Raw genomic sequence first — 8,717 nt, 5'->3', positions numbered from 1 at the left:
CTAGATCCTTGAGGAATTGCCACACTGTCTTCCACAATGGTTGAACTAGTTTACACCCCACCAACAGTGTAAAAGTGTTCCTATTTCTCCACATCCTCCCCAGCACCTGTTGTTTCCTGACTTTTTAATGATGGCCATTCTAACTTGTGTGAGATGGTATCTCACTGTGGTTTTGATTTGCATTTCTCTGATGGCCAGTGACAATGAGCATTTTTTCATGTGTCTGTTGGCTGCATAAATGTCTTCTTTTCAGGAGTGTCTGTTCATATCCTTTGCCCACTTTTGATGGGGTTGTTTGATTTTTTCTTGTAAATTTGTTTGAGTTCTTTGTAGATTGTGGATATTAGCCCTTTATCAGTTGGGTAGATTGCAAAATTTTTCTCCCATTCTGTAGGTTGCCTGTTCACTCTGATGGTAGTTTCTTCAGGGAGAAAAAACTTCAGGTAACTGGACCTCAGACAATCATCTTGTCGAATCTCTCCACTGGTCTTTCTTTAATGAGTCTATTGTAGAGCCTGAGAAAATATCTGCCTCTGTAACCCCAGAGGAATTATTGGGTTGTCAGAGGTAGAGGAAAATGGGCCACTCTACAGCTAAGAAGAGATGCTTGGGCAAAGGTAGAGCCACTGCTCTGGCTTTCACAGGTATTCTTATAGGTAATTATTTTGGGCTATACCACACATCAACCAAAATCATAAGACTAGAGACAGTCAAAGCTATATTAACAGTTACAAGAACAATAATGTTAATAATTTACCATGGGACAATGTTTTATAAGGCAATTTAGTATGTTTTCTTAGTTGATCATACAATGACCCTGTGAGGGGCCCAAGGCAGGCAGTGTGAACCAATTTTATTTAAAAAGATAACTGAGAGCCAATAGAAAAATGATTCACTCAGGCTCACATAGCTGCTAAGTGATGAACCAGAACTCACACTAAAGCTTCCTAATTTGATATCCAGTGTTCTCCAACTACCCCATTTTCTCACCAACTCTGTTAGCCATAAGTAAACAGAGTGTAGCCACGGGTATAAAGGGGATTACTAGAAAATGGCCTTTTAGAAAGATAATTAGGTGTGTTCAAGCAAGATTTTAGTTCCTGAACCCAAAATATGTTGCTGTGCAATACAGGCAGTCTGTCTAAAACAGGCTGGTGGGTTTCACATAAACCCATCAGACAGTGGAATTTCCTTCTCACCTTAAGACTTTTCTTGATGAGAAATGCTGACCAAATGAGATCTGAGAGCAAGAATCCTCAAAATTAGTAGGAAGTTATAGGAGATACCAAAGGAAGAGATATCTATACAAATATGCCTTGATAATAGCCTATGACCACTGTGTCCAACAAGAAGTCACACTCTCGGGAGCTGGTGAGGGAAGAAACAGCCTACTGGTTTTACCAATTGATCAGGAAGCAGAATAAACATTGGTAGAGTTTTGTTCTAACTATCAAAGCACAAATGACTGTAGAATTTTGCTATTAACCGTATGCTATACATCTTATGGAAATAGAGGAGTGCTATGAAAGTCCCACTTAGATTCTCTTTACCATCAAGGCGTCCTTCCCTCAGCTGCAGGGAGTGTTAGCTGCTAAGAGGTCACAGCTGGACCCTTCTGCTGATACTCATCCTCAGCAAATGGAAGCCACCTACCCTGGAAATATCTGGAAGGGTGTACCTTCCCCCTGGAGGTGTGCCACACATACAGATGGATTAATATGAGACACAAAGGGGTTGCCCTTTGCCTCAAGGTGGAATAACTCTGTAAAGCCATTCATACTCCAGATCTCCCTGGGATTAGAGATTAGGCTTGTTCTAGGCACAGCTGAATGGACATCTTTTATTAGCTTCTGTCTCTGAGGTTTCACCTGAGCACTCTCCTGCAATAAATCACTTGTATAACAATGCCATGTCAGGCTCTGCTTGCAGGGAACCAAACCTAAAATAAGGAGTGATGCATTAATCCAAAGGGATTCTATTTTGCTCCCCCGACCCAAGATTCATTTATTAGGTAACAGGAAATCTTTTATTTTGTGTGTTCATGCTGAAGGACATTTCTCTTTTTAAAAGTAGGGTATAGTAATGACCTATTTTATGCCTTTGGGCATGTTATGGTATATTATACCTTACGGAATAATGGTTTCTAATATGTAGTGAATATGTACGATTTGCTAGGCTCTATAATAAGGGCTTTAGTATTACAGCATTTAAGTTTTATAATAATTCTCTGAAATAGGTTCTATTATTATCATTCCTATTTTGTAGATAAAGAAACTGTGACCCAGAAAGGTTAGTTATTCGGCCTTGAGATCACACAGGTGGCAAGAGTCAGAACCAAAATTTGAACCCAGTTCTACCTGACTACAGAGCCCAAGCTCTTAACCATGATATTGTATTTTCTCTCCATACCAAGCCAGTTTTTTGCAAAATGATTGCTGAAATGACCAGGTAATTTGGGAAAGTTCCTCACAAACTGCCTACTTAACATATTCACTTGCATAAATAATGAAATTCCACATCAATTTAGTTAATTGTAACATCTCAAGATCCTCCCGCCTGGAGGATCCTGGGCGAAGATGAGGTCTGACTGGGGCATTTGTCACAGGACTATGGTAGGACTTGAGGGCTGGGTATCTCTTACCCTGGGTCTCAGTGTGCAGATATAAAGTCATGCATTGGAGGAGGCTCATATCTAAAACTGGGATGGGGCTGGGCGCATTGGCTTATACCTGTAATCCCAGCACTTTGGGAGGCCAAGGCGGGTGGATCACTTGAGGTCAGGAGTTTGAGACCAGCCTGGCCAACATGGTGAAAATCTGTCTCTACTGAAAATAATAATAATAATAAAATTAGCTGAGCATGGTGGTGCGTACCTGTAATCCAGCTACTCAGGAAGCAGAGGCAGGAGAATCACTTGAACCCAGGAGGCAGAAGTTGCAGTGAGCCGAGATTGTGCCATTGCACTCCAGCCTGGGCAACAGAGCAAGACTTTGTCTCAAAAAAATAAAAAATAAATAAAACTAGGATGGTATTATAGGTTGAGTACCCCAAGAAGCAAGATCTGAGATAAGGACTTAAGTAAAGTTTATCTGGAAGAAAATTCCAGGAAGTAGCAGTAGGGGAGGGGAAACTGAGTCAAGGAGAATCTTGGGGAGACTGTATAAAACACATCTCAGAATTGGTTTATTCTAAGGGCAAAGAAGCTGGAGGTTTTACCCACCAATCTGTCATTGGTGATGGTTTCCTTGTGGGTATGTTAACTCCCTGGGACTTCTGCTTACTGTGGGAGGAAGCTCAGCACGCTCCTGCAGTCTAAGAACTTGCTCAGACAGAGTTGCGGTGCTTTCAGTAAGAGGCATCCGCACGTAAAGGAATACAAATGTCAAGGGGATATGGAGAGGAACTGACAGCATCGACCATAGGTAACAAAACTAGAACTTTAGGTTCATGTATTCAAAGGTTAGAAGGGCAAGCAGGAGGGCCGGGCGCGGTGGCTCACGCTTGTAATCCCAGCACTTTGGGAGGCCGAGGCGGGCGGATCACGAAGTGAGGAAATCAAGACCACGGTGAAACCCCGTCTCTACTAAAAATACAAAAAAAAAATTAGCCGGGCGTGGTGGCAGGCACCTGTAGTCCCAGCTACTCGGAGAGGCTGAGGCAGAAGAATGGCGTGAACCCGGGAGGCGGAGCTTGCAGTGAGCCGAGATCGCGCCACTGCACTCCAGCCTGGGCAGCAGAGCGAGACGCCGTCTCAAAAAAAAAAAAAAAAAAAAGGGCAAGCAGGAGCCATAGCGTGTGGCCAACAAGGAGTGTGTTGTGAACAGAAGAAAGGACAAAGTGAGAAAGAGCAGAACAAGTCAGTGGAAGTTGGCCTGAAGCAATCTGAAGAACATTGCTGCTGAGAAATATGCACCCAGCTTGTATAGGTGTATTGGACCCATTTAATGGGGACAGAAGTGGTAGACTATTAGGTTATCAAGTGATGATCCATACTTGGTAGTATATCTACCATTCCTAAGAACATCTCTGCATAATGGCAATAATATCTACCTACCTCCAGAGTGGGAGGCTAAATATCCTCAGACCATTTAGAAGAAAAGATTCTCATTTCTGCACAAAGGTATTCTTAACCGGAAACGCAAAAAATCTCACAGAATCAGACATGTGACAGTGTGTGTTCTGTGCATGCCAATTTAATCCTGGTTTCAAGTGCAAGAAAAATGGCTTGCATCCTGAAGCCCATTAGGGAACATTGCCCATATTGTTGGGGTTAGAATTGCTGCTGTTTTATTTCTGTATCACTCCTAAGCTAGGGTAGGTGAAACCCATTTTCTAAGAAGATTCCCTGCTTGAATGAGCCACTCTTGTAAAACTATAAAAGCAATGCTTCACTGAATAGCCAGCTATATTAGGTTGGAGGCCCATTAGCCTTCCATGGATTTACTAATAGAAAAAGAAGCAATTAGAAATCAAGGAAGTGCTAAGATGCCTAGTGAGATATTGGAGGGTGTTTGGAGACCTCATTCTGCGAGAAAATGAATGAAAATATTAGTGTTGATCTTGTGCTAAAGCTTTAATGAGAAATCTCAGACTAAGCCAATGATATTCCTCCAAACCAGTTGTGGATAGTAAAACTCAGCCTACCATTTCTGAAACAAGTTATTTCAAAACCACAAGATAAGGAGAGCTGAAGCTCAGGCCCCCAAATGTATTATCGTTTGGAAGATAAACTGCATCCAACAGGGTCGATCAGGTTTGCTGCCTGGCTTTGATCTATTTACGCCCAGCTGCCTTGAACTTTATTAATGTCCTGAGGATGAACAAGTAACCTGGGCTACATTTTTGGATAACTAATATTGTAATTTATATAGTTACTTTAAGAGTAGGTCATCTCTGATGTCCTGTGGTTGCCTTTGAAGGGCTAAAGGAATTAACAAAATAGAGGGGATGGGGGGAGGGGGGAAGGTAGCCTAAAAGGGATGAGGAAGTGCATGAGTTTGGAATCAGACAAACCCAGTAGCAAACCATGCCTCTACATGCCTCTAGCTGTGTGACTTTAGGTAAGATTTTTACCCTTGCCTAACATAAATTTCCCCATCTATAGGAAAAAGAACTAGTAGAACCTGTCTCATAGGACCTCATGGAAAGGAAAGAAAATAAAGCATCCTAAGTGCCTAACACAGTGCCTGGGTGCCTAGCAAGTACACAATAAGTGGTAGCTATCATTGTTGATGGGGAGAAACATAATCTGTATTTCAGTTGCTGTATTAGATGCACTGCATACATTTTTTAACAAAAATAATTGTATCAAAGTGAGCTTTATCAAAGTTATTTTGTAAGTAGGTGTTATCCCGATTTTAAGGGTGAGAAAGTCAGAGAATCTGAGCGAATTGTTCCAAGTCCCATGGCTGGTGAGGGATGGAGCAGGAATTAATACAGGCCTGACTGACTCCAAAGTCTAAGCACTTGGCATTGCAAATACTTCCTTCTGTGTCCTGGAGAGGTGCTCACACAAATGCTCAGCTCCACTGGGCATTTAACTGGCATGAAACATTGTTGAAGGATGTTCTTGTCGGAGTTGCCACAGCAGTGCCAAGTGTCCATCAGTGAGTGCTTGTGTATGCTGCTGCCCTTCTTGCATGTTTCCCAGGGAGAGGAGGGAAATTTTCACACTGTCAGGGGAAGTTTACACAGACCTAAATTTCTCAACAGGTCATCTGTGGCTTACAGTGGGCTACAAGAGTTTTCTTGATGGTCAGAAAAATGATCCAAAAATGCAAGTCCTTTTTTCAGTTCTTATGATACATCAATTTTTATGATGTGAGTTTTATAAATGACTGAGTAAGCCACTGAGGCCTTCAACTTAAGGGTTGCTAAAAATTGGTGTGTGTAAATTGAGTTTAACACATTACCAGAATTCACCAACAATTCGGGCTTTAACACCTGGCAAAGCTATAGTGGCCGTATACATAGAAGGGGTGGTTAGAAACTCCACCATTTCAAGAAAGGGCTCTATCAGTATTGTTTAAATTTGTTATCAATAAACACCTAGGCAGTTCTTACTATGTAACAGGCCTTTTATAAGCATTTGGAAATGTTAACTTGTTTTCAGTCTTCATAACATTCCTATTTCACTATTTTCAAATCGGAAAATTGAGGCACAGAGAAGTTATGCAAGTCACCCAAAGTCACACAGCTAGTGAGGGACAAGCTAGGATTTGAAGACAGGTGGTCTGGCTTTGGAGTCCACACTCTTAGCCACTGAATTTCTTCTTGTTTTGTCACTGAAAGTTTCTTTATGTTTCTTTTGTTGTGAATTGTTTCGGTATTGTTACAAATTAACACATAGCTGGGCTCAAAGTTTCTAATTACTAATATTTAACAACAAAAAAACACAACTACAACATAGACTGAGCATTTACTTTGTGCTAATCACAGTTATAAGCACATATTTATTCATTACCTTTTTACTCTCCTCTCTGTTTTACAGATTAGGAGACTGAGGAGTAGAGAGGCTAAGTAACTTGCCCCAAATCATTTTCACACAGCTAGTAAGTCATGGAAATGGGGGTTCAAACCCAGGTAGTGGTACTCTAGACCTAACGCTTTCAATCATATTCTACTGTAACTCAACAATGGGTCATCTGCACCTGGTGAGCTCATTCTGCATCAGAAAGTAAGGACAAGTAGGGTAAGTTAACTAGGAAGGATTTTGAACTCCTTGCTATAGGCCATGTTCAATGGTGGCAAGAGAGGTTGGTTAGAGTCAGCATTCACAAACGCAGCCAACCACAGAGAAAAATGTAGCATTTTGGAGCAGGCATAGCTCTGGTGTTAGCAAAGAAACAAGGGAAGAGAAGACATAATGCAAGAATAGAATGTGTCTGCCAGAATAGAGATACATGAAGTGGCAGCTCAGTCCTGGGCTCCACGGCCAGAGCCCTTCCCATGTGGCCACAGACAAGTAGCTTACCTTCACTCCACCTGGTTTCTTCATCAGCAAAACATGGGCGAGGACAATCCCTACTCCACAAGAGTTTTGTGAAGAGTGAAAAAAAAATAATAATAAGTGTAATGTTCCTAGCATCATTTTGGAAGCTTATGTTATTCAATGATAGTGAAATGTCTCTAATCATCTGATTTACATCATTTTCTAAATAATAAAGTTCAAATCTCTGATTCAAACACATGATAGCTATGGCCCTACCTCCTTAAGCCTTATTTGATTTTTTCCCCTTTCCTTTATATTTGGCTTCTTAAAAAAGAATAATATTGACAGTACTCTGATAAAGTATATGACCTTCTTCGGTCCTGAAAACGTAACTGATTATTTTACAGGCTACAGTGATATACCAACAGCTGTATTGGCAGCATTTTATTTAACTGCATGTGGGACTGCAATGTATTGTCTCTGGGCCACAGCTCCATTTTTATGCAATTGGTGGGTGGCTGTGGATTTTGGGTTTGTTTCAGGAGCCATTACTTTGCCAATCCAATCTGCATAATTCCATTTACTTGTCTTTGGAAGGAGAGACCTTGCCAGATCTATTGACTCTTACAGGAAGATTTGAGGGACATGAGATTTTTTGTTGTTGTTTCCTTAATACCAACAAAAAAGGAACAGACCTGAAAAAGTTAGGTCATTCCATTCAATTCCATTGCTACATGGAAGCGCACAGACAAACAACATCTCTTTTCCACAATAACAAACAGTTAAAGAGCATTGCACTGGATGGCACTCCATAGAATCCTGAAATAAAGCTGTTTCCCATTCAAATCTAGAAAAAATATATAGAAATTTTCCCCAAGATCCTCATCCTTCCTCTTCAGGCATCCCTCTGGGACAGCGGTTTCAGTTTGCATTGGCATCGCTTGGGAAATTTGATAAAGATACAAATTCCTGAGACCTGCCTCCAGAGATTCAGATTCACTAAGTATTGGATCAAGCCCAAGTAACCTATAGATTTAGTAGGTTTGACAATCTTCCTTCCCTTTTCTGTTCTCCTCTCAGATTCTCATATGAATGGGTCCCTGTACTATATCTCTAGAAGAAGTTCTCTTGACAGGTACATACATTGTTGTTGTGCTTTGTTTTTTGTTTTAAACGTGAGTTTTAAGGGGTGCTTAGACAGTTGCATGGAAATAATTCATTTGAAATTGATAAGAAAAAGTCACAGGGATGGTGTTTTCGTCTGGTAGCATGGAGAAGAAAGAGCAGAGGCTTTAGAGTTAGGCAAACTATAATTCAGTCCACACTCAGTCACTTATTAGATGGATGACCTGGGAAATTACTTAATCTCCATGAGCTTCAGTTCTTTATCTATAAAATGGGAATAATAAACCCTGAAAGTTTACTCTGAATGTTAAGTGAGCTGTTTTAGCTGGATACAGAAAAGGTGTAAACAAGGGCACCTGCCTTGTGTCTGGATAAGAGAGTTCATAATATGTGCTAAAATGGCCCATTTTAAAAATAATGCTGATGCTCTTCTTTTTTTTCCCATATTCAGCTAATTTATTTTTTATATATTTTTTATTATTATACTTTAGGTTTTAGGGTACATGTGCACAATGTGCAGGTTTGTTACGTATGTATCTATGTGCCATGTTGTTTTGCTGCACCCATTCACTCGTCATTTAACATTAGGTATATCTCCTAATGCTGTCCCTCCCCCTCCCCCCACCCCACAACAGTCCCGGGAGTGTGATGTTCCCCTTCC

The sequence above is a fragment of the Symphalangus syndactylus genome, chromosome 3, assembly GCF_028878055.3.
Source record: "Symphalangus syndactylus isolate Jambi chromosome 3, NHGRI_mSymSyn1-v2.1_pri, whole genome shotgun sequence".
NCBI lineage: Eukaryota > Metazoa > Chordata > Mammalia > Primates > Hylobatidae > Symphalangus > Symphalangus syndactylus.
Note: the sequence above shows the minus strand (reverse complement) of the source record.